Source organism: Pleurodeles waltl, chromosome 10 (assembly GCF_031143425.1).
Source record: "Pleurodeles waltl isolate 20211129_DDA chromosome 10, aPleWal1.hap1.20221129, whole genome shotgun sequence".
NCBI lineage: Eukaryota > Metazoa > Chordata > Amphibia > Caudata > Salamandridae > Pleurodeles > Pleurodeles waltl.
The window spans coordinates 1030649651-1030677004 of NC_090449.1; the positions used below are offsets into that span (position 1 = coordinate 1030649651).

The following is a 27354-nucleotide window of genomic DNA, read 5'->3' on the forward strand; positions in this document are numbered from 1 at the left end:
TCAATATTAGGACCCAAAAGTTAACACGAAGTAAACACCAAATACATTCCTTTAGCATTTGACACACACAGAGAGGCAGCGCAGTTCAATGTTTACTTCAGAGAGGACATTTGGGTTAGAAATCCAACACTCGAAAGCACACAATAACACTTGCAAACCTATGTCCAGTAAATGCACTACCAGAACAAAATATTATACATAAAATTAAAAATATACACAAAAATGCAGATCCTCTAGCCCGTTTTACTCGAGAGCTGTCGAACATAGACCCAGAGTGTTAAACAGTTTAGAGACCCTTTCTTTGGTGTTTGTCACAGAAAACTTCTAACTGCATCTGTCAGCGTTCATAATGTAAAACTCTACCCTACTGCATTTATCATAAGGGTTACAAAATGAAAAACCTCTATCTACTGCCCTGTATTTGACACGGGGTCAGAGTTAATGTCTCACTTATTAGCATCTGATCTACCTCATAGGTGGGCTAGTAACCAAGGCTCAATCAAATGCCCATAAAACTGTTCAACGCTGGAACGTAGGCGAAATCCCTATTCTCTAGAGATTACATAAACTTGGGGATAGAGCTAAAGCGCACCTTAAATATTGGCAAGATAAACAGCAAAGCCCTTAAACAATGTGTCTGCACTACCAGGGAGAGTAAGTAAGGGATATGCGGCGTTATCAAAAAGCACCTCAAGTGCTATACCATTCTTTTAGGAAATTAAATTAGTAGCTAACTTTACAAAAAGTGACAAGTAAGCTTCCACTAAGTCTCTTTCTCTGCAGCTATTCTTCACTTGTGACTTATATTAACCCAATGGATGCTGAGGATGGCCCACGGCAGCTGTGTGCGGAGGACAGCGTCAGGCAGGCCTGGCACCTACCCATGCTCGGAGTGCTGGTGCTCACCCCCTGGGCCGCCTCCATGACATGCCTCCAATGGCTCCGTGCCCCCCTTCCATCAGCGATCTGATGTCTGCACGTGCATGGCACAAAGACGTCAGATGGTGCTGGGGACGTACTGGAAGCTAATAGCTTCAGGTGCAAATGGTCCAGGAGAAAGGTCTTGATACAGTTTAGTCCTTCTGCAGGAAAGATTTAGGTAGCCAGGCAGACACAGGCGGAAAGGAACGTTTTTCCTTTCCATGTGCATCTGTTTGTATTGGATTCCTTCTCCACAATCACCAGGGATAACACAGGGGTATGTAATGTAATAAACCATCTACTTACCCATGGTAAAAGTTGCTTCATAAATCTACTTGTCCGGAAAAGAAGAAAAAAAACACGTGTGCCTTTGGTGCCACGTATTGCAGCAATAAATTATGACAGCAATTCAGTTTTAGAAGAGATCTGATAATAACCTCTCTGATTATGCCAGGGCTCATACTATAGTAGGGTTTGAATTTGTTCAACTCCCACATTTTGCCACATTTCCACAGATCTACACACTGGGGCTGGAGGTAGCATTAAGCACTAGTTCCAGGGTTGGAATGCGCTTTGAAGTCGGTGCAAACCTATTAAACTAAATGCCTTAGAGGTTTTCACCAGCTCTCCTATAATCAGTTCCTTTATTGAGAAAGGTTGGAAATGTACTGACAAAGGCAGAAATAAAACTTCAACAGTTGGGAAAAAGTGGTAGGCGGGAAAGTGATCTTGTAAACGCTTAAAAAATTCACACAACCAAATTGACACATGCTTATTTGCCTGTGGAAAAGTGTAGTTCACAAACATCTAGGAGTACAATTACATGGCCCATTCCTGTGAATGATTGTGAATGCATGAAAGCTGTAAATTGGCACTAATGCAGGGCATGTATCATGATTATTTAAGGATTGCCCCACTAATTAGATCTTGAGTTAACCAAGAGCTTTTGTTTTCATTAAAATTCTAACTCACTCTATCTACAGACTAGCTGCACTGTGAGTGACGCAATTTTGCTCTTTCTCCAAAAGCATATCGGCACACAAAGTAGTTTTGCTCAGTGCCAGAAACTACTGTGGCAATGTGTGCTTTCTGAGATCAAAACATGTTACTGCTTTTTGACAATGTTGGTATAATGGCAAAGGCCTGGTAGCTCCCATAACAACACGTTTTACAAAAACCTTGTCAAAACGAGACACATATTGACAAAACCAAAAGGCTGCAAAAGTTGTTCTTTATTGATAAAGGATTCCAATGCATGTTTACTCATAGCCAACGCACTTCGTTCTAAACGAACTTCACAAGGGCTGCAGTAGAATACAATACGATCAACATTTTCTCATACAAAAACAAGAAAAAAACAAATCCTATTTACATCTATTAAAAACTGTGCAATACCTACACACACCTCAACCTGTTTCAGTACACATTACACTTAAATTGAGAACAAATGTCTAAGCATCATCTCATCTTCTAAATTCATCCATTAATTGTTCCCCATTTCATAGCTTAACTGTCCCCATTTACAACAAATAACTATGTATGCATAAAAAATGCCAACACCGGGTGAACCCATTATACAAGTTCAAGCTCAATATGTACCTTTAACCTCTTGTCTGCTGGGGCTGCCAAAGGCGGCTTGTGGTTTTTTCCCTGAAAATGCCACCAACAAAGGGTTTCTGGTGCTGAAGTCACCATCTACCCACCTTTCAGGAACAGGCAGACTTGAATCAGAAAACCACTTTTTTTCAACACAAATTTGGCATTTTACTGGGACAGACCCCATTTTTACTATTTTTGGTGCTTTCAGCCTCCTTCCAGTTAGTGACAGGAATGGGTGTGAAACCAATGCTGGATCCCGGAAAGCTAAACATTTCTGAAAACTAGACAAAATTCTGAATTCAGCAAGGGGTCATTTGTGTAGATCCTACAAGGTTTTCCTACAGAAAATAACAGCTGCAATAAATAAATATTGAAATTGAGCTGATAACAGCAGCCATTTTTCTTTATGTTTTACTCTGTAACTTTTTCCTGCGATGTCAGATTTTTGAAAGCAATATACAGTTATGTCTGCTGGACTCTTCTGGTTGCGGGGATATAAAGGGCTTGTAGGTTCATCAAGAAACCTAGGTACCCAGAGCCAATAAATGAGCTGCACCTTGCAGTTGGGTTTCATTCTATACTGGATATACAGCAATTCATTTGCTGAAATATGAAGAGTGAAAAATAGGTATCAAGAAAACCTTTGCATTTCCAAAATGGGCTCAAGATAAGGTTTTGAGGAGCAGTGGTTATTTGCACATCTCTGAATTCCGGGGTGCCCATACTAGCATGTGAATTGCAGGGCTATTCTCAAATAGACGTCTTTTTTACACACTCTTATATTTGGAAGGAAAAAATGTAGAGAAAGATAAGGGGCAACAACACTTGTTTTGCTATTCTATGTTCCCCCAAGTCTCCCGATAAAAATGATACCTCACTTGTGTGGGTAGGCCTAGCGCCCGCGACAGGAAATGCCCCAAAACACAACTTGGACACATCCCATTTTTTTGACAGAAAACAGAGCTGTTTTTTGCAAAGTGCCTAGCTGTGGATTTTGGCCTCTAGCTCAGCCGGCACCTAGGGAAACCTACCAACCCTGTGCATTTTTGAAAACTAGAGACCTAGGGGAATCCAAGATGGGGTGACTTGTGGGGCTCTGACCAGGTTCTGTTACCCAGAATCCTTTGCAAGCCTCAAAATGTGGCTTAAAAAAAAAACAAGTTTTCCTCTCATTTCGGTGACTGAAAGTTCTGGAATCTGAGAGGAGCCACAAATTTCCTTCCACCCAGCATTCCCCCAAGTCTCCCGATACAAATGATACCTCACTTGTGTGGGTAGGCCTAGCGCACGTGACAGGAAATGCCCCAAAACACAACGTGGACACATCACATTTTTTCATAGAAAACAGTGCCTACCTGTGGATTTTGGCCTCTAGCTCAGCCGGCACCTGGGGTAACCTAGGAAACCAGCGCATTTTTGAAAACTAGAAACCCAGGGGAATCCAAGATGGGGTGACTTGTGGGGCTCTGACCAGGTTCTGTTACCCAGAATCCTTTGCAAACATCAAAACTTGGCCAAAAAAACACTTTTTCCTCTCATTTCGGTGACAGAAAGTTCTGGAATCTGAGAGGAGCCACAAATTTCCTTCCACCCAGCATTCTCCCAAGTCTCCCGATAAAAAATGGTACCTTCACTTGTGTGGGTAGGCCTGGTGCCCGCGACAGGAATAGATCACACAACGGTCAATGTTGGTCCTTACATGAGGCAGCTGTTGATCCTGGGGTGATCCATTCCTGACGCAGGCACTATGTGTAGGCACTCAAGTGGGGAAGTGTTTTTATCAGGACAGGTGAGGAATCACTGGGTGGTAGGAATTTTGTGGATCCCAGCATATTCCTGTAGTTTGTGTGACAGAAATGCGAGAAAAATAGAGTTTTTATTCAACATTTCAGCTTTGCAGGGTATTCTGGGTAAGAAAACTTTGGGGAATCCACACAAGTCACACCTCTGTGGACTCCCCCGAATGTCTAGTTTCCAGAAATGTTTGGGTTTACTGTGTTTCTCTATATGGCCGCCGAACCCAGGACCAAAAACACAGGTGCCTCCCTTACAAAACCAGTTTGTTTTGCGATAGATAATTTTGATGTCTCCACAAAACGATTTGGGTGGTGGAATTTGGGGCTGAACTAAATTGGGGAGCTCCCAAGGGAGCACTCTCTCTCTCTCTCTGCTTGCCGCCGCATTCACCTGCTCTCTGGGTTTGGCTAACCCACTATTACCCAGTTGCACAGACTGCTTGCGAAGGGACAGCAGGACTGTCCTCATCACCTCCCTCATAATGTACTGGAAGAGGAGTTATCGAATGGGACTCCTACGACTGAAAAATCACTCCCAGGGTCTGCGCCACTGTCCTATCCCCCAGATGCTGTCTCAGTATCCGATATCTCAGTTTCTGATCCTATGTCCGAGCTGTCCTCTATAACCCGAGTGCCGGCAGCAGTCATCCATCAAGATGCCATCTCTGCTATTGGCTAAACTGTTGCTCTAAAACACTAGCCTACGTAGATAGTCACAAAATCGATGGTGTGTGTGAGATACGTGCAACAGTAGAGGCCACCTTACCTGCGCTTCTTCCCTCAATCAGCACGTTCTTTCAAGACACTCAAAAAACACCTTGTCACATACCATTGGTCACAGTCTTCAGCACCTCCTGCGCCCAGTGCAACAATCATTATTGGTGCTCCCACTCCCTCCTCCTCGGATTCCCTCATTACCACCCAGCAAAAGTGCCCTTCATCTCTCCATAGCCGCCCGCACATACATTTAATTTGTATTATAGCGCAGGTAATGGCTGACTTTACTAATGTACTCCGCTATTGACATAAAATACAGATTTGCTCTTTGCAGTAGGCATATAAATCTTCTGCGCTTCTTTATGGCACTAAAACTGCCACTAGACAAAAGTCTGATCCTTTCGTAGCAGAAACATAATCACAATACTTACTTGACTTTTTCCCTGGTGTCTAGTGGTGTTCCCTGGCCCCCTGCACAGCTGCGATCGGGGGCCAGGAAACAGCTTCAGGAAGGCCTCATAAGAAAGGGGAGAGTCTCCCCTTTCTTATGAGGCCTTCCTGAACGTGGGGAAGGCCATTTTCCCGATCGGAGCAGGAAGTTTCGATAGCTGATTCGATATCGAAACAAGACTTTTGCATGCCAGAATCACAGCAGCCATCTTCTTATCTAAATAACGCATTATTCCTTGTAGTTGTAAAAGGGTGAAGAAGACTGCCACAACTGTCAAGTTTGTACTAACCAGTTTATGTCATAGGTGTAAACAAGCATTTTCAATGCGATACGTCTCGCATATGCGGATTTAGATCTATAGGCGTAATAAATGCATAACTGAACTTTACTTGCCACGTAGATTGGTCAACCCTGCCACATAATTTAGTCCTCTCTGCCACATAATTCCAGTGGCACTGTATATAACTAAATCACTTCCATTTACCTTCTTCCTCTATCTGCAACAAAAATGAAAATATTGCCCTTTAATATTATTTGGGGGACCCCTCCAACCTACTGTGGGGACCCAGAGATGACCTGGACAGAAAGAGCAGGTCATGTGGAGAGTTATGGGCAAAAATGTTTTGTAAACGGAATGCCAGCCATCCTATTATTTAGGGGGGGTTAGTTGAGTTTCTTATTTCCTCCACATCTTGGTGCATAGAGCCGCTCGTTTCCTTACTTTTTGCGTTTTGGCTACACATTCCTCTAAAGTAGGGATAAACAAAGTATATCACTGCATAGCAATACATTACAATTTTGTAGATTTGGAATCCAACTTCCTCGTAGAATCATAGCCCAACACTTGGAGCTATTTTAACCTCTATGTCCATTTCAAGGTACCTAAATACTTTGTCTCAGAATCCTTGCATGAGGCCACAGCGATCTATAACGTGCCCAATTTGCAACGACTGCCGCTTTACATCAGAAGCAGTGTCCGGGCTGGGTGGGATTAAACGGTGCTAAAAATTGGTGGTACAACAGGGCAGCCATTTACTAAAATATAGCACTCTACGCCAATTGTCTTCTCTTATCACATTTAAGTTCAAGCAGTTAATTTCTTCCTAATTGTTTTCTGTTATTTCTAACCCTTTATTTTCCGATTGCTTTAAAACAGGGATCTGAGTCCTTTATCTCGATGAGCAGCCGTTTCCATTCATCCACCCGCTTATAAGCCAAGGGATCCACCAGCTCTTGAACTACATTTTGGCTATCTACGATCAAGGCTGATAAAAAAATATTAAGAATCATTTATAGGACCCTAAAAACAAGAAATCCCCCTGCACCACTGCCCCAATGTCTGATGAGCTTTTCAACTTATCACCAGTTGCAAAATCCCCAACTTTCTAAAATCTGTCCGGCTCCCATTTTTCAATTCCATCCAAGTCTAACCAAGTGCCATATTCCATTATCAATTTTGACAAGGTGTAGAAGTATTGATGTACAAGTTACTCACCTTCGGTTTCGATATATCTGGTAGAGACATTTTCTAGTTGCAGATTCCTTACCTTTGAATTTCCCCAGGAGTCAGTCTGGATCCAGAGATTTTTTTCTCCGAGCAGTACCTCTGCGCATCACGTCAGTCATATATAGGCGCCACCCCGGCGCGCTGACATTTTCTTTTCACGACTTTCCACGCCAGTAGCGCAGAGCCACTTAGAATGGTGCGCCAAAACTAGGGCTCTTAAAGGGAAGTTCCTGTTCCTAGAAATCAGTTTGCAGTGCGAGGGGAGGATGGGCAGGTCGGTAAGGAATCTGCAACTAGAATATGTCTCTACCGGATATATAGTTACTGAAGGCAAGTAACTTGTACATCTGATAGAGACTTATAGTTTCAGATTCCTTTCCTTTGAATAGCTACCCGAGCAATACCATCCCCGGTGGTGGACTGCGAACCAAGATCACACCAAGAAGTCCTGCAGGACCGAACGGCCAAAGTAGCTGTCCCTGCTGACCTGACTGTCCAGGCAGTAGTATCTGGTAAAAGTGTGCAGAGATGCCCAAGTTGCTGCCTGACAGATGTCCAGGGAAGAAACGCCTGTGCTAGCGCTGTGGTAGCAGCCGTAGCTCTGGTGGAGTGAGCACACAAACCCTCAGGGGGTTGCTTCTTAGCCAGAGCGTAGCACATTTTGATGTATAAGAGCACCCATCTTGAAATGGTCCTCTTCTGCACCACCTTCCCCTTCATTGCACCCACATGTCCCACAAAGAGTTGATCGTCCACCCGGGAAGTCTTTGGTACGATCATGGTAGAACGCCAAAGCTCTTTTGGGATCCAGGCGGTGAAGTCTCTCCTCTTCATGTGAGGGATGTGGGGGTGCATAAAATGTAGGCAAAGTGATGGACTGCCCAACAGGGAAGGGTGTCACTACTTTAAGTAGAAAAGAAGCCCTTGTGCAAAGTACCACTTTGTCAGGGTGTATTGCCATTAAAGATCGTTTAGATGAACACCTTCTAACAAACTGATCACTAAAAGCCCGCTTGGCCTGTTCTAATATTTTCTTATTTGTTCTTGAGGGTTGCGTTAAAAACGTTTCTAAAGTCTCCTGCACCCTCTGTTCTAGGGTCCGCTTCTGTTGTCTAGTACAACGATTGTTAGCTGCATCCCCTGTTAGCACAATCCTTCTTATATATGCCTTCAAAGAATCCCATACAATACTTGAAGCTGTTCCATGATTCCTACAAAGGAATTCTCTGATCTCTTTGCAAACCTGAACCCAGCCTTTCACTTGAAGATGCAGCTTATTAAAAAAGCAACCTCATGGGTAGAGGCCCATCTCTCATCAACGCAACTTCAAGAACAAGGATTGCATGATCTGAGAAACCATTATGAAGTGTCCGCTGACCCTTAAAAGCTAAAGTTTGTTAGCAAGAAGTCAACTTGAGATGAACTATGAAATCGGAGATGCATGTTTATTCTACCTTAGTTGGAAAATTCTCCCTCCAGGGATCACTAAAAGTCAATGTGCTTAAATAAGTCAGAAGAACTCTCGCAACTACTTTTCAACAGTTTTCCACCCTTTTACTGAGGAGTCAATACATGGGTCTTGGAAAAAATTAAAATCCCCACCAATAATAATTTCCCCCGAGACTTGTCTTAGAGATTGAAAGAGTTCCTTATAAGGCCCTGGGTTATCTTCCACCAGGGCATAAAAGCTCACAAACGTAAGTCTTAGAATGCACTGAGCAGTTCACCGAAACACCGGCGCCTACTTCTGTCGCTAACTAAATCTAGCACATGGGCCCCTAGTCTTTTGGCCAAAAAGACTGGCGTGCCCGTGTACGGCTTGAGCAGTTGAGAATCCTCAATCTGCCCAGCTTTTACGTATAGGAAATGATGGGAGCTTCTTGACTGTAACATGGGTCTCTTTCAGCAAAACCACAGATAGATTCTCTGCTTTAACCCAGGCTTATATTGCACCCCTCTTCTTCCTGTTTAGGCCATTGGCGTTCAGTAAGACAACCTTTGCTAAAAAAAAAAAAAAAAAATAATAATAATAAACACTATAGCGTAATTCTGACTTATTGGCTTTTGCTGTGCCCAGAAAATCGCATTAGGTTGAGGTATCAGTGCAAATATGCCAGCGATGCAAGATGTGCGTAAAGTGGCTATAGTGCATGATCGCAAAGCGGTGAGGACCGCCTATGTGCAACGGGGCACTACCCCTACTATTTATTCTCCCAGGCGTTCAAATCAATGTGCAAATATGCATGAAGAGCAAGATGCGCCTAAAGTGACTGCAATGGAAAATAACCATATGGGGAAATCCATCTGTATGCTTTAGTGCACTTTCTCTACTGATTATTCTCCCAACATGTAAACTTACAAAAGAATGCCCAATTAACCTAAAATGTCCGTAACGATGCAGTGGGACCCTGTGTTGCCTATTTGAGCAATAGCAGGCAAAGACATTTAAAATGCCGTCTGCATTTTCAGCAGCTCGTGTCCTCCCTACCACCTTAAAAGTGCATGCAGTGCAAATGTACCGGTCCAGTCTCAAGGCTACCCAGATATTAAAGAGCTTGACAAGTCTCCGGCCCATCAACATCCTAAACCCAAGGCCAATTCTGTCAATATCTCACCCTATGTGCTCCACATACCTCTACGGATCTACTGCCCTTCATTGGAAAAAAAATAAAAAATTAACTGAGATGTAGCCACTCCCTGGTTTTTGCCCCATGTACCAGCACCTCATTGAATAAGTCATCTTTAGGATCTCATTCTTTACCCCACACATTTTACCCCAAACCCATACCCTGACAATCCCCCACTCTGCACCCACATCCCCATCTCCCCCCCCCAGAGCGACCTATACATGAGGGCCCCCACCCCACCTTGGGACGGTAAGATCACACCCCCAGCCCCTACAAGTCCCCCTGCCTCAACCTAAACCAGTCCCCCAGCTGCAACCCCCAGCCCCACAAACCCCAAAAAGGTGCCTCGACTAGGCACCCTTATCGCCTAGGACGACCTCAATATCATATAATCATGATGTGTGTATACTTATAGACATAGACAACCCATCAACCTCCCTGCTCAGCTTAAGTTGCACATTCTACTGTCCTGCTCCCTCATTTGAATTCCGTATTGAGAACAGGAAGGCTTTGTGTCAATCGGGTGAAGTATGTTTTCCCGTCCTTTGAAAATGACTTGGAGTTTTGATTCAATCACAAGGCCCGTGGGAGCCCTAACTATTTGGAAATCAGGAATCAGTTCTTTAAATTCACACCGCCTCCGTGCTGCAAGCGCAGACATGTCTGAGAAGAATTTAAACTTCTAGTCCCTGGGGACCTGATAAGCTTTAGCCTTAATTTCCAGCGCAAGAACACGTTCTTTATTGATAGCCCCCAAAGTTCACGAATATCGTCTGAGAATATCTTGCGCTGGGGGGCTGAACTGCTGGAACTTGATAAGAACATGTTATGGTGCGATCCATGTTGCTATTTGGCGATTCTGGGAGGACATGTTGATTTATAAGGTCTGAGATTAATTTAATAACATTCTGCCCGTTCTCTTGGCCCTCTGGCGCACCAGTGAACCTTAAATTAGAGCGGCATGATCGATTTATAGCATCATCTATGCGTATCTGTAGGTCGGTCAGTTATAATCGACATTTAGCAACTGAGGTTTCCAGGTGGGGCACCCCCATCCCCCAATCTTCGGGATACAACACTTGTTGCTCTACCTCCTTAATACAGCTGTTCAACTGCTGTATATTGTTGCTTATAAGATTTAATTGTGCTTCAGTCTTTTTCGATTTGCCTCTTGTGACAGTTTTAAAGTTCTGAGCTCACCCAGAATTTGAAGGCGCATGCTTTCTGTTGGCGTATCACATTTTCCATCCTTCTTACCTCGCTTCTGGTTTTGAATAACTGACTCAGGATGGCCTGGTTCTATATAAGGAGAGGTGGTCATACTTCCAGCCCTATTATCAATTCCCTGCTGCTCCATCCCAGTCCCCATTGAGCCGGAGGGGAGCACAGTCTATGTCAGGCCGAAAGATGTATGGGTCTGAGCCGCGCTGGAAATTAGGCAGAGCGCATTCTGCAACTGGCGTCAAATTGAGCCTGGCCTGTCTACCTCTCGGATGAAATAAGTGCATGATGACAATGGTCTTAATATCTCAAAAGTCTCCAAAGAACAAGAGAAGAGAAAAAAACAGTACAAAACCTATCTTGCATTCAAGCAAAATGGCAAAAAACAGGCTAACAATTAAGTGAAAAAATAGCAGAACACAGACTTTGCAAAACATAATGTACCAGAGGCATGTGGTAGAGGGTTACAAGTGTTGCTGCCTCCCTGTAGCTGTGATATTTTCCAGTTCATGGCAAAGAGCAACGCTGGTTTAAATAATCAGAAAGACACTCAGATTTAAGTATTGCGATTAGATTCACTGAATTACAATGGGTGGCAACGTACAGTTTTGATTTTTTTGTCCAACATATATGGAAGGGATTCACAGGTCCTTCTACTGACTAATATTTATTAAAGAAGAGAACCACGGCAAGCAACTCATAAGCTGCAATGCATTCTGCTCAGAGCAGAAACAGTAACAGAGAATCTGCTAAAAAGAGCAGATCCAAACCCCCACACCCTCCCCACCTAGTGTGGGGGACCCAGAGATGTGCTGACGTTTTGATGATGGTCCCATTGTCCTAGGACCACCACATGGTGAGCTATAGGCAAAAATGTTTTGTAAAAGGAATGCCCCATGAAGCATTATGAGGTGAGTTTAAGAGAGCAGCGAATATTGTAGTATTTTGAGAGTAATACTCAGACCAGCCCCTACAGGGCACCACAATAATAATAGGATTTGTAAGAAGCATGGTCACATAACCTATATAGTTAGCCCCTATAGATCATAATCACATGGAAACAGAATGGCAGAACGTAATGCAGTGTAACCATATATTGAATAGTATTACAAACAAGGCCCTTAAAACACAAATTACGAGCTGTAAAACAAAAGAACTTAAAAAGACACTGAGTGGTGGGAAGGGTTATTTTGTAGTTCCCCCAACCTAGTGTGCAGACCCAGAGATGGCCTGGACAGAAACAATGCGTCGTGTTCAACAGGATCACCACACAGTTAGTAATGGGCAAAATGTTTTGTAAAAGGAATGCCCTGCAAAGAATTATGGGTTGAGGTTCCACATGCAGCGAATACTGTAGTATCTTGATTGTAATGCTCACAACAGCCCCTAGAGGACACCACAATAAAAATAGCATTTGTAAGAAACATGGTCATCTAACCATAGAGACCGCCCCAATACAGCATAACCACCTAAAAAGAGAATGGCAGAATGTAATCATATATTTAGCCCCTAGAGAGCATAGCATATTACACATTTAGAGGCCTAGCAGAATAATATTACGAACATCTATAAAACAAAAGTTCCAGCCTTGATAGAGCTTAAAAAGACACTGAATGGTGCAAGGGGTTATTATTTTGGTGCTCTCCCACATCCTCCACCCCCTAACAGACAGAAAGAGCGTGTCATGCAGAAAGTTTTGATGGTGGTTTCATGGTCGTAGATCCACCACATGATAAGTTTTGGGCAAAAATGTTTTGTAAAAGGAATGCCCCGTAAAGGGCGAGTTTTCAAGTGCAGCAAATACTGTAGTATCTTGATAGTACTGCTCAGAACAGTCCCTAGAGGACACCACATTAAAAACAGCATTTGGAAGAAACGTGTTCATGTAGCCATTTAGTCAGCCCATAGGGGGGCATAACCACACAAGAAAATGACAGAAAGTAATGCAGTGCAACCTTATATTTAGCCCCCAGAGGGCGCAGTGCCTTACACATTTCAGGCCTAGCAGCCCTACTGCAATATTACAAACAAATACCTTAAAACACAACCTATCCCCAGGCATAAAACAAAAGCTCCAGCCACGAGAGTTTAATAAGACACTGAATTGTGGGAGGTGTTTCTATTTTGGGGTCCCACCCCCACCCTAGTGTGGATAACCCAGAGATGACCTAAAACGTGTTGTGCTGAACTGTTTGGTGGGGGGTTCCATTGTCATAGGACCACCACAGGCTTATTTATGGGCCAAAATGTTTTGCAAACTATATGCCCCACAAAGCATAGAAGGGTGAGTTTTCCCCAAGTGCAGTGAATATTGTGGTATAGGCTCTCCCACTGCACTGGGAGAGCAACGTTAAGGATCTCTGTGTTTTTTCTGTTTAAAATGCGCCAGTTAGTATTTTTTTTCCAACTGCTAAACTTGAACGTAAGTAGTACTCATGTAAGGTGCTCCTTCGATCGAGTTTGAGCTATATGAAACTTCCCATACGTAAGTGGTACTCCTGTAAAGCGCTCCTGCAATTGAGTTTGCGCTATATGAAATTTCCAAAAATATAAATAAAGCTTCCCCATACCCCCCCACACAGTTTGCAGCCCTTCGGCGCAGACACTACAAAGAAACAGCAGCATGCCCAAAAACAAGAAAGATGAAGAAACAACAAACACTGCGCTCAAAGCAGAGAGGCAAAAAAAAAAAAAAAAAAAAAAAAAAAAAAATGTGCCACATTAAGGTATATGGCCGATAGTGCAATAATCCATGTAACAAGGTCGGTCTTCCAGGTGGTAACAAAGCAGTCTCATGGCAACACAAACAAAGCATCTACCTACAAAACCAAGGGAATTTTGAAAGGTAGGCCAAGGAACGAATGAAAGGGATAGGTGTGAGATGCAGATGGGGAAAGACCACAGAAGTAGATTACGTCATGTCAAAGAGCAGCATATGCGCTACCTAGCTCAACCTAAAAAAATTAGCAGAAAAAGACATTTATTTCAGAAAACAGGAACCACACCAAGATGGCGCTTTCATCTTGTGACCTGTTTAGAGGAGATATGCATCTTGTGTGTGACCACACAGTGTATAGTTTTGGGTCACAATTCTGTAGGCCTACCTTTAGTATTGTGTCAATTAATAACTTAGGCAAAACTATTTTATCGTGCAGATAAAGTTCATCTCAATAACACAGTGTGGGATTGGCAAGTAAAACATTTCTGCCCTGGACTCCCAAACTAGCAAAAGTGAACAATCAAAAAGGCGTCTCAAGAGACTGTGGCACATGAACTCCCAATAAAACGTTCGGAGCATGGACCCAAAATCTCAGTGTTTGTACTAGGGATTAATGGACTGGGAGAGGCATGGAAAGGCTGCCCAACAACTGGTCCCAGTTCTATGCCAGGTACGGCTGAAAGAGTATGGTGCGCTTGACACGTTGGATGAACCAGATGAACGAGTTACTTACCTTCGGTAACGACTTTTCTGGTGGATACATTAGCTACCTGTGGATTCCTCACCTAATGAATACTCCCATGGCGCCAGCATTCGACGGAAATCTTCTTCCTAGTCTCTGCACGTCGACGAGGACGTCACTCTAGCCCACGCGACGCCGTCTGACGTCATACAGGCAATAAGAGGTCCTCGACGACGTGCCGACGTCAGTACCAACATTTTTTACGTGCATGAGAACAACCACCCAATGCAATGAAAGAGCAAGGCAACATCCCATAACCTTGTAAAATACACAATATTGCAATGAATAGCTGTAAATTTAATATAACGAACAAATATATGCAAATCATGTATATATATATATATATATATATATATATACATATATACAGATAATATACACACGTATCCATATATACGTCTATTGCAACCTTGAAGACCAAGAGGAGCGCACTCAAGGATTACTTGGTAAGACCAGAAAGGCAACGGGGAGGCGAGTGGGACCGTGAGGAATCCACAGGTAGCTAATGTATCCACCAGAAAAGTCGTTACCGAAGGTAAGTAACTCGTTCTTCTGATGGATACAACTACCTGTGGATTCCTCACCTAATGAATAGAGTCCCAAAGCAGTACCACGCCCGGTGGCGGGTGCCTAAATGGTCAAACCAAGAAATCCTGCAGCACTGACCGTGCAAAATGGCCTTCCCTTCTGACCTCAGAGTCCAAACAGTAATGTTTCGCAAAAGTGTGAAGGGACGACCAAGTTGCGGCCTTGCAGATGTCAACCACAGGAACACCCCTGGCCAAGGCCGAAGTGGCCGACTTAGCTCTGGTGGAATGAGCTCTAATGCCCTCAGGAGGGTCTTTCTTTGCCAAAGAGTAACAGATTTTAATGCAAAGAACCACCCACCTGGAGAGTGTTCTCTTGTGGACTGCCTTTCCTCTCCTCTTGCCCACGTACCCAATGAACAGCTGATCCTCCAGCCTGAAATCCTTTGTTCTATCAATAAAGAAGCTCAACGCCCTCTTTGGGTCCAGACGGTGCAGTCTTTCTTCCTCTTTAGAAGGATGAGGCGGAGGATAGAACGTGGACAAAGTAATTGTCTGAGCCAAATGGAAGGGTGAAACAACCTTCGGGAGGAAAGCAGCCTTGGTCCTCAACACCACCTTATCCCCATAAAAAGTTGTATAAGGGGGCTTTACCGATAAGGCCTGCAACTCACTCACTCTCCTTGCAGATGTTATCGCTACCAGGAAAACTGTTTTTATAACCAAATACCTTAAGGGGCAAGAATGCATAGGCTCAAAAGGGGACCCCATAAGGAAAGTCAGGACCAAGGACAAATCCCATTGCGGCATAACGAATGGTTTTGGAGGATATTTATTTAGAAGACCTTTCAAGAATCTGATAACAATAGGGGATTTAAATAACGATGGTTGGTCTGGAAGACAAATGAAGGCTGACAAGGCCGACAAATAACCCTTAATGGTAGGAATCAAGGGTATGGGAGGAAACGCGTAAAGCAACTGGCCGCACCAGGTTATTTGAAACGCGTCCCCTAACGCTCCCTGCATCGGATACTGGAGGCTGCAGAATAACTGACAATGCGCGTTCTCCCGAGTGGCAAACAGATCTATCCGAGGAAACCCCCACATCTGGAAGATTAAACAGACTTGATCTGGATGGAGACGCCACTCGTGGTCGGCCGAGAATTGGCGACAGACTGTCCGCACGTACATTCAAGACCCCGGCCAGATGATTTGCTACCAAGCAAATCTGATGGTCCTTTGCCCAAGACCATAGTCGAAGAGCTTCTCTGCAGAGAAGGTACGACCCTACTCCTCCCCGTTTGTTTATGTACCACATCGTGGTAGTATTGTCCGTCAGGACCTGTACCGACTGACCACGAAGGGAAGGGAGGAAGGCCTTGAGAGCCAGACGTACAGCCCGTAACTCTAACAGATTGATATGAAACGAAACATCTGCTCCTCTGGAGACCAAAGGCCTTTTATCTCCAGATCCCCCAGATGAGCTCCCCACCCTAGAGTGGAAGCATCCGTTATGACCGTGGCCACTGGTGGCGACTGCGCGAACGGCTTTCCTTGTGAAAGATTGTTGCTCGCAATCCACCACTTCAAGTCCACAGCAGCATCTCTGGAGATCTTGACAGCACCTTCTAGATCTCCTTTGTGTTGAGACCACTGCCTTCGGAGGCACCACTGAAGAGCCCTCATGTGCCAGCGAGCATGCGTGACCAACAGAATGCAGGAGGCAAACAGACCGAGCAGACGAAGGACCTTGAGGACTGGAACTACCGCTCCATTTCGAAACATTGGAACCAATTCTTAAATATCTTGAATCCGCTGAGGCGGAGGAAAGGCTCGACTCAATGTTGTATCCAGTACTGCCCCTATGAACAGGAGGCGCTGAGAGGGCTCCAGGTGAGATTTGGGCTCGTTCACCGAAAAACCCAGGTCGAACAACAACTGAGTCGTTGACTGCAGATGATGCGACAAGCTCCGGCGACTTGGCTTTGATCAACCAGTCGTCCAAGTAAGGGAATACTGCTATCCCCTTCCTTCTGAGCTCTGCCGCAACCACCGACATCACCTTCGTTAAGACTCGAGGTGCTGAAGTAAGACCAAACGGAAGGACCGCAAACTGATAGTGCTGCGATCCCACCATAAACCGGAGATACTTCCTGTGTGACTTGAGTATCGGGATATGAAAGTAAGCATCCTGCAAGTCGACAGACACCATCCAATCTTCCTTGTTCAACGCCCAAAAAGCACCTGAGCTAGGGTCAGCATCTTGAACTTTTCCTGTTTGAGGAACCAATTCAAGATCCTCAGGTCCAGGATTGGTCTCAACCGACCATCCTTCTTGGGAATCAGGAAATACCTTGAGTAACAACCTCGACCCCTTTCCTGCTCTGGGACCAACTCTACCGCGCCCTTTGAATGGAGGACTTGTACCTCCTGTTCTAGCAACAGGAGGTGTTCTTCTGAACAATAAGATGGGCGGGGCGGGAACTCCCGAAAGGGAAGGGTGTAGCCTTTTCCCACAATACTGAGAACCCAAGTGTCCGTTGTAATAGTCTTCCACTTGCGGAGAAAATGCTGTAATCTTCCCCCTACAGGAGAGGAGTGAGTGGGAAATGGTGGAAGCCTAAGGCTGCTTTCCCTGCTGCACCCCTCCAGAGGACGAGGAAGAGGCCGAATCTGCCTTGGCGCCAAACAGCTTGTCCCCATCAAAAGGGAGATCCAATAGGGTTGACTGCACATCTGCAGAAAACCCCGAATTACGGAGCCAGGCCTGTCTCCTTGCCACCACAGTCGTGCCCATTGCTCTGGCCACCGAGTCGGTCGTATCCAGCCCAGCCTGAATAATCTGGGTCGCAGCAGCCTGGGCATCTGAAACAACATCCAAAAGACCCTGGGGAAGCTCCGTAAATGATGAGGAAATGTCCTCCATAAGAGCATGAACATATCTCCCCAGGATACAAGTTGCGTTGGTGGCCTTCAACGCCAGACTGCAGGACGAAAAGATTTTCTTGGACTGCGCATCCAGTTTCTTCGAGTCTCTGTCCCCAGGCACCGTCGGGAAAGAACCAGGCGCTGATTTGGATGAACAGGAGGCCTGCACCACCAAGCTCTCCGGTGTAGGGTGCCTAGAAAGAAAGCCAGGGTCAGTTGGTGCAGCTCGATACCTCCTGGCTACGGCTCTATGAACCGCTGGGGAAGATACTGGTCACTTCCACACCTCTAGCACCGGATCCAGCAAAGCGTCATTAAAGGGCAATAGAGGCTCTGCCGCAGCTGAGGCCGGATGAAGCACCTCTGTCAGAAGGTTCTGTTTTGTCTCTGCCACCGGCAAAGGCAGGTCCAGAAAACTAGCTGCCTTCCGTACCACTGCGTGAAAGGAAGCAGCCTCCTCCGTGTATTCCCCTGGAGACGAAAGATCCCACTCAGGGGAAGTGTCCAGCCCACTGGCTGTATCTAGACCATGCAGTCCATCAACCGAGTCCTCTAGTTCTCCTTCTTCCAGGACTCGTTGGTACTCCTGCTCCTCTAATAAACGGAGAGCACGTCTCCTCGAATGAAGCCTCTGCTCGATACGCGGAGTCGACAATGCCTCCGCCGAAGCCGAAGATCGGTGCCAATCTTCAGAAGCCACCGACGCCGCGTCCGGCGCCACAGGTAACTTCGGCGCCGATGAAAGAGCACTCGGAGCGGATGGACCCACCGGAGTCACAGGACGAAATCCCGACGTCGACGGGATGGAAATCTCCGGGGCCAATCCCTCCGAAGCCACTGGAGCGGCCACTGGCGCCGACACCGGCGCCGAGCCCACGTTCCCAAAAGGGAGAAAGGGCATAAAGGGTGCCGGCCGTAGAGGCGCAGGATCACCCAATGAAAAGGCCAAAGGGCCAGCCGGAGCACCCCCTGGAGCCATCTGTTGGAAGATGGTATACATCGCATTTCGGAATGCGGTACTATCGGCTCCAGGGGTGGGAAAAGCCGGATACTGGGGTTCCTGTATCGAAGGCGACCCCGACCTCGACGTCTGCGACGACGGGGACAACACCAGAGGCTGCACCACTTCAATCACCGACGCCTGTCCCGGTGAAGTCGGTGACGCCGGAGAGGGCAACGGCGTCGATGGATGCGGCATGACCGTGGGACTGACCTTCCAAGTCCTCCGGCGCCGATCCGAAGACCTGGAACGAGTCTCCTTGCTCGAATGGCGCCGTGATTCTCTACGGCGCCGGGAGTCTCGATGACGCCGATGCCTTGGCAAAGAAGACTTCTTATGATGTTTTTCTTTTTTCGACTTCGCCATAAACAACTTCGCCTCACGTTCCTTGAGGGCCTTTGGATTCATGTGCTGGCATGAATCGCAAGTCGAGACGTCGTGGTCGGAGCTTAAACACCAAAGACAGTCGGAGTGAGGATCCGTAACTGACATCTTGCCCCCACACTCACGACAAGGCTTAAAACCAGACTTTCTCTGCGACATTATTACTGCAGCGAAGGACTACGCAGCAAAAAAAAAAAATACACTGTAACCACGAAAGTAACAGTTGCTCCCTCGAAGATAACCGTTTCGAATGCACGGAAAAAAGGGAACTGACGTCGGCACGTCGTCGAGGACCTCTTATTGCCTGTATGACGTCAGACGGCGTCGCGTGGGCTAGAGTGACGTCCTCGTCGACGTGCAGAGACTAGGAAGAAGATTTCCGTCGAATGCTGGCACCATGGGAGTATTCATTAGGTGAGGAATCCACAGGTAGTTGTATCCATCAGAAGCAATATGCTTGTAGTCACAGACGCATCAAGGGTATCCAGGTCTACAGAGGAATGCTTTCTGGTCTGACTAATGGGCTGAGGAGAGGAGGTCTTTACATTCAGAGTGCAGAAGAGACCAATATGCAGAACGACATCAATCTGTATACAGTACACAGAACACTTGTATGCAATGGATGACAGTACTCATGACAGGAGATGCAAATGTTATACAGGTCTGTAAATGATCAGTGACGCTGGTGAAGGTCTTACAACCGATGTACTGAGGCCTGAGCTACTCAATATGAAGAGATTGTGAAAAAACTCAAAAAAGCTATTTAAAGGGGAACAAAAACACAAGACCGGGCTTCACGAAGACAAAGTTGTGGAGCATATGAGAATGATATTATGCTTCATACTGATGTAAGGGAAACAAAATGCCCTGGCTGTTGAGTTGCAAAGGGAACGGACGTGCCTGCATAGTAGACACCAAACGTGCCTGGTACAATATGTTAAGTTAGCCGAAGGTTGGGAGTCAGACAGCTGTGGCGTATTAATACCATTGTCGACATTTTCGGAGTGGAGATCTATTTTTTGTTTGCCTGTAAGCTTTCCATTCATTTTTTAGGCACTGGCAAGTCATTTTTGAATTCATAAATGATAGTTGGATCTTCATTGCCCACCCACTATTTAAAAATATCCTTTTTGGACGGTCTTCAACTTTATGGCTCTGTGAACCATAGATTTGTATGCTCAGAACATCTGAGGGAATATCATCTGGTTTTAAAAAGGAAAGAGGCCTAGGCCAGAGATTACAATCTTGAGGGAAAACTCGAAAATAATCACTTCAGCCTAGGAAGAACAAGTTACTTACCTTCGGTAATGCATTATCTGGTAGAGACTATTTAGCTGCAGAGTCCTTACCTTATAATTTCCTTGCAATCTGGAACTTTTGCAGAGCAATACCTTTGTGCACGTCGTCTGGTGGTGTCGCTCGGATCCGCGTGGCGTCATCGGAGCTGTTCATGACATCATGGTCACCTATAAAGGCATGACCAAGGCACACGTATGTCAGTTCCTTTTCCAAGCCAGAAGCGCAGAGCAATGGAAAGAACCAACAGTGTGTGCAAAAACTAGGCTCCTGAAAAAGGACAATTCCTGACCCTATTAGACGTGTCCGCAGAGCGGAAAGGCAAGGGTGTGCGTAAGGAATCTGCAGCTAGATAGTCTCTAACAGATAATGCATTACCGATCGTAAGTAACTTGTGAATCTGATAGAAGCTTCTAGCTGCAGATTACTTACCTTAGAATAGATATCCAAGCCATAACCTCCTGGTGGGGGGCTGCAGAATGAAAATGTCACTTACCCAGTGTACATCTGTTCGTGGCATCAGTCGCAGTAGATTCGCATGTTCTGCAATAGCTCGCCATCTGGTGTTGGGCCGGAATGTTACAAGTTGTTTTTCTTCGAAGAAGTCTTTCGAGTCACGGGACCGAGTGACTCCTCCTTTTGTTTCCATTGCGCATGGGCGTCGACTCCATCCTCGATTGTTTTTCCCCGCAGAGGGTGAGGTAGGAGTTGAATTGTAGTAATAGTGCCCATGCAATGGAGTGACTAAGTATGCACTTATTTAAGGTTGAGATGATACATATATAAATAATTGAAGGTAACTTCCAAACTGCTACAGGCTCCCGGGGAGGCGGGTGGGCACATGCGAATCTACTGCGACTGATGCCACGAACAGATGTACACTGGGTAAGTGACATTTTCAGTTCGATGGCATCTGTCGCTGTAGATACGCATGTTCTGCAATAGACTAGTAAGCAGTTATTTCCCCAAAAGCGGTGGATCAGCCTGTAGGAGTGGAAGTAGTCTGAAATAATGTCCTTAATACAGCTTGACCTACTGTGGCTTGTTGTGCGGATAACACGTCTACACAGTAGTGCTTGGTGAATGTGTGAGGCGTAGACCATGTGGCTGCCTTACATATTTCTTGCATTGGGATGTTTCCTAGAAAGGCCATGGTAGCACCTTTCTTTCTGGTTGAGTGTGCCCTTGGTGTAATGGGCAGCTGTCGTTTAGCTTTAAGGTAGCAGATTTGGATGCATTTAACTATCCATCTGGCTATACCTTGTTTTGAAATTGGGTTTCCTGCATGAGGTTTTTGAAATGCAATAAAGAGTTGTTTAGTCTTTCTGATGTTCTTTGTTCTGTCAATGTAATACATTAATGCTCTTTTGACATCTAATGTATGTAGTGCCCTTTCAGCTACGGTATCTGGCTGTGGAAAGAACACCGGAAGTTCCACTGTTTGATTTAGATGGAACGGTGAAATAACCTTTGGCAAAAATTTAGGATTGGTCCTTAGGACGACTTTATTTTTGTGTAGTTGTATAAAAGGTTCCTGTATAGTAAACGCCTGAATCTCGCTTACTCTTCTCAGGGAAGTAATGGCGATGAGAAATGCCACCTTCCAGGTTAGGAACTGTATGTCGCAGGAGTGCATGGGTTCAAAAGGTGGACCCATAAGTCTAGTTAGGACAACATTTAGGTTCCATGAAGGAACAGGTAGTGTTCTTGGTGGTATAATTCTCCTAAGGCCCTCCATGAATGCTTTAATGACTGGTATTTTATATAGGGAAGTTGAATAGGTAGTCTGCAGGTATGCAGATATTGCTGCAAGGTGAATCTTAATGGAAGAGAAAGCTAGGTTAGATTTTTGTAAGTGAAGCAAGTAACCCACTACATGTTCTGGAGTTGTGTGTAATGGTTGTATTTGATTAATATGGCAGTAGCAAACAAACCTCTTCCATTTACTTGCATAGCAGTGCCTGGTGGATGGCCTTCTTGCTTGTTTTATGACTTCCATACATTCTTGGGTAAGTTGTAAGTGCCCGAATTCTAGGATTTCAGGAGCCAGATTGCTAGATTCAGCGATGCTGGATCTGGGTGTCTGATCTTTTGGTTGTGCTGTGTCAACAGATCTGGCCTGTTGGGCAATTTGATGCAGGGTACCACTGATAGGTCTAGCAGCGTTGTGTACCAGGGTTGCCTTGCCCAAGTTGGTGCTATCAATATGAGTTTGAGTTTGCTTTGACTGAGTTTGTTTACCAGGTAAGGAAGGAGAGGGAGAGGAGGAAAAGCGTAAGCAAATATCCCTGACCAGTTCATCCATAGGGCATTGCCTTGGGATTGTTTGTGTGGGTATCTGGATGCGAAGTTTTGGCATTTTGCGTTCTCCCTTGTCGCAAACAAGTCTATCTGAGGTGTTCCCCAGAGTTTGAAATAAGTGTTCAGTATTTGGGGGTGAATTTCCCATTCGTGGACCTGTTGGTGATCTCGAGAGAGATTGTCTGCGAGTTGATTTTGTATCCCTGGTATAAACTGTGCAATTAGGCGAATTTGGTTGTGAATTGCCCAATGCCAAATTTTTTGTGCTAACATGCTTAACTGCGTGGAGTGCGTCCCTCCCTGCTTGTTTAGATAATACATTGTTGTCATGTTGTCTGTTTTGACGAGAATGTATTTGTGAACTATTATTGGTTGGAAAGCTTTTAGTGCTTGAAAAACTGCAAGAAGTTCTAGGTGATTGATATGCAGTTTTGTTTGATGTACGTTCCATTGTCCTTGTATGCTGTGTTGATCGAGGTGTGCTCCCCACCCTGTCATGGAAGCATCTGTTGTTATTACGTATTGTGGCACTGGGTCTTGGAAAGGCCGCCCGTTGTTTAAATTTATGTTGTTCCACCACAGAAGCGAGAGGTAAGTTTGGCGGTCTATTAACACCAGATCTAGAAGGTGACCCTGTGCTTGAGACCACTGTGATGCTAGGCATTGTTGTAAGGGCCTCATGTGCAGTCTTGCGTTTGGGACAATGGCTATGCATGATGACATCATGCCTAGGAGTTGTAATACCATCTTTGCTTGTATCTTTTGTGTTGGATACATGCGTTGTATGATGGTGTTGAAATTTTGAATTCTTTGTGGACTTGGAGTGGCTACTCCTTTTGATGTGTCTATTATGGCTCCCAGGTATTGTTGCACCTTGCGTGGCCGAATCTTGGATTTTTTTAAATTGACGGTGAACCCTAGTTTGAAGAGGGTTTGTATGATATGATTTGTGTGATTTGAGCACTCTATTAACGAATGGGCCTTGATTAGCCAGTCGTCTAGATATGGGAACACATGTATTTGCTGCCTTCTGATGTGTGCAGCGACTACCGCTAGACATTTGGTAAAGACTCTTGGTGCGGTTGTTAATCCGAAAGGCAGTACCTTGAATTGGTAATGTATTCCTTTGAATACAAACCTTAGGTATTTCCTGTGCGATGGGTGAATTGGTATATGGAAATAAGCATCCTTGAGGTCTAAAGTTGCCATGTAGTCGTGCAGCTTTAGCAATGGCAATACTTCTTGTAGTGTGACCATGTGGAAGTGGTCTGATTTGATGAAAGTGTTGACTACTCTGAGGTCTAGGATTGGTCTCAGTGTTTTGTCCTTCTTTGGTATCAGAAAGTACAGTGAGTAAACTCCTGTGTTTATTTGTGTGTTTGGCACTAATTCGATTGCATTCTTTTGCAATAGTGCCTGCACTTCTATCTCTAGGAGATTGGAATGGTGTGTTGTTAAATTTTGTGCTTTTGGTGGTATGTTTGGAGGGAACTGTAGAAATTCTATGCAGTAACCATGTTGGATAATTGCTAGAACCCAAGTGTCTGTAGTGATTTTCTCCCATGCTCTGTAATAATGACCTATTCGTCCCCCCACTGGTGTTGTGTGGAGGGGGTGAGTGACATGTGAGTCACTGTTTAGTAGTAGGGGTTTTGGGGCTTTGGAATCTTCCTCTATTTCTAGGGAATTGCCCTCCTCTATATTGTCCCCGAAAACCTCCTCTATACTGTCCTTGGTAACTGGACGGTGTGGCTTGTGAGGTGCTGGCTTGTGTGCTTTGACCCCGAAACCCCCCTCGAAAGGGCGTTTTACGGAATGAGCTGTAATTTCCTCTGCTCTGCGGGGAGTAGAGTGCGCCCATGGCTTTGGCAGTGTCCGTATCTTTTTTGAGTTTCTCAATCGCTGTGTCCACTTCTGGACCGAACAGTTCTTTTTCATTAAAAGGCATATTGAGAACTGCTTGTTGAATCTCTGGTTTAAATCCAGACGTTCGGAGCCATGCATGCCTTCTGATAGTTACAGATGTATTAATTGTCCGTGCAGCTGTATCTGCAGCGTCCATGGAGGAGCGGATCTGGTTGTTGGAGATGGCCTGTCCCTCCTCAACCACTTGTTTTGCCCTATTTTGGAAGTCTTTGGGCAGATGTTCAATGAGATGTTGCATCTCGTCCCAGTGGGCTCTGTCATAGCGCGCAAGTAGTGCCTGGGAGTTCGCGATGCGCCACTGGTTTGCAGCTTGTGCTGCGACTCTTTTACCAGCTGCATCAAACTTGCGGCTTTCTTTATCTGGGGGTGGTGCATCTCCAGATGTGTGAGAGTTGGCCCTTTTCCTAGCTGCTCCTACAACAACAGAGTCTGGTGGCAGCTGTGTTGTGATGAAAGCCGGGTCTGTAGGAGGCGGCTTATACTTTTTTTCCACCCTTGGTGTGATTGCCCTACTTTTGACCGGGTCCTTAAATATGTCTTTTGCGTGCCGGAGCATACCAGGGAGCATAGGCAGGCTTTGGTAGGAGCTGTGGGTGGAGGAGAGTGTGTTGAACAGGAAATCATCCTCGACCTGTTCTGAGTGGAGGCTTACGTTGTGAAATTGTGCTGCTCTAGCCACCACCTGAGAGTACGCGGTGCTGTCTTCTGGTGGAGATGGTTTTGTAGGGTATGCCTCTGGGCTGTTATCTGACACTGGGGCGTCGTATAGGTCCCATGCGTCCTTGTCTTGGTCACCCTGGCTCATGGTGGTGTGAGCTGGGGAGTGTGATGGCGTTTGTGCTGGTGAAACGTTAATCACGGGCGGAGGAGAGGGTGGTGGTGTAACTCTTTTCACCACTTTTGGTTGTGGTGCTTGTTCCGTGTGGAACTCCAACCTTCTCTTTCTCCTAATGGGGGGAAGGGTGCTTATTTTTCCTGTCCCCTGCTGAATGAAGATACGCTTTTGCGTATGGTCCGCATCAGTTGCTTGTACCTCTTCCTCAAACCTATGCTTCTGCATTTGGGAGGTTAGCGAGTGCTCTTCTGTATAAGAGCCTGAAGCTGGGTCGCTTGCAGTTTGTTTCGGCGTCGAAACTGTGTCTGCGTGTTTTTTCGGCTCCGAGGTGACTTTTTTCCTTTTCGGGGCCGAAACCTCTCGGCGTCGATCTGTTTCGGTGCCGCTGTCTCGGCGTCGAGCCGTGTCCACACCGGCATCTCGGTGTCGAGGCTTGTCTCCAGCACTTTCTCGGTCCCGAGAAGGCTGCGTGCCGGTGTCTCGACCGGAGTCGGACGATCTCGGCACTGTTTGGGCCTTTTTCGGTGCCGACGGTCGGTCACCGATTTTATGGGTTGAGCCATGGCCTGGTGGCAGTGGCGTCCCCTGGGCCTTGTAAATGTTTCTTTGTGTGGTTTTCGACGTCTTACTCACGGTTTGTGTATCGTCGAATCCTTCGGAGTCTGAGTCTTGGATCGAGAAGGTACCTTCCTCTTCCTGTTCCTCGAACTCCCGTCGGGCTGTCGGTGCGGACGCCATTTGAAGTCTTCTGGCTCGACGGTCTCGGAGTGTTTTTCGGGACCGGAACGCACGACAGGCCTCGCAGGTGTCTTCGCTGTGCTCAGGTGACAGGCACAGGTTGCAGACCAAGTGTTGGTCTGTGTAGGGGTATTTATTGTGGCATTTGGGGCAGAAACGGAACGGGGTCCGTTCCATCGGCGTTCTTCAGCACGCGGTCGGGCCGACCAGGCCCCGACGGAGGATCGAAAAATTACCCCGAAGGGCACCGGAGCTCTTCGATCTTCGATGCGGTGTTGAATGTAAGTATGCCGATCCCGAACGCAACAATACCGACGAAAATCTTCCGAAATTAACTATTTTTTCTGTTCCGAAACTCGGAGCGACAGGAACACGTCCGAACCCGATGGCGGAAAAAAAACAATCGAGGATGGAGTCGACGCCCATGCGCAATGGAAACAAAAGGAGGAGTCACTCGGTCCCGTGACTCGAAAGACTTCTTCGAAGAAAAACAACTTGTAACACTCCGGCCCAACACCAGATGGCGAGCTATTGCAGAACATGCGTATCTACAGCGACAGATGCCATCGAACAGATCTTTACATTAAAAGGTCCTGCAGGACCAAACGGAGTCTGTCTCTGCGGAACGGATTGTCTAGGCAGTGATGTCTTGCAAATGTGTGCAACAAAGCCCACATTACTGCATGACAGATACTCAGGACTGGAACACCTTATGCTAGCGCAGTGCTAGCAGCCTTACCCTTGGTAGAAAGAGCCCTCAGTAGACTGCTTCTTGGCCAGTGCGTAACAGATCTTAATGCAGAGAACGCCCCAGCACGAAATGGTCAGTTTCAGCACTGCCCAACCCTTCTTTACTCTCAAATAAGCCACAAAAAGTTGGTCATCCGCTCGGAACTCTTTTCTGCGGTCAAGTTAGAACGACAACACTTTTTGGGTCCAGCTTGTGGAGTCGCTCCTCTTCTTTAGAGGGATGCGGTGGAGCAAAGAAAGTGGGCAGGGTGATATTTTGACCCAGGTGAAATGGGGTCACTTCTTTGGCGAGGAAAGAGGCACAAGCTCTAAGTACCACCTTGTCAGAAACATGTTGAGATACGATGGGCATAGATGAAATGGTTTGCA

At 45.8% G+C, this 27354-nt stretch overlaps 1 protein-coding gene across 1 annotated transcript in view; it reads right to left on the bottom strand.

The window, feature by feature from the left end:
- The window catches only part of STT3B (STT3 oligosaccharyltransferase complex catalytic subunit B), a 213079-nt gene that overhangs the window by 119352 nt on the left and 66373 nt on the right, over positions 1 to 27354 (bottom strand). The gene's annotated exons all lie outside the window — the stretch shown is intronic.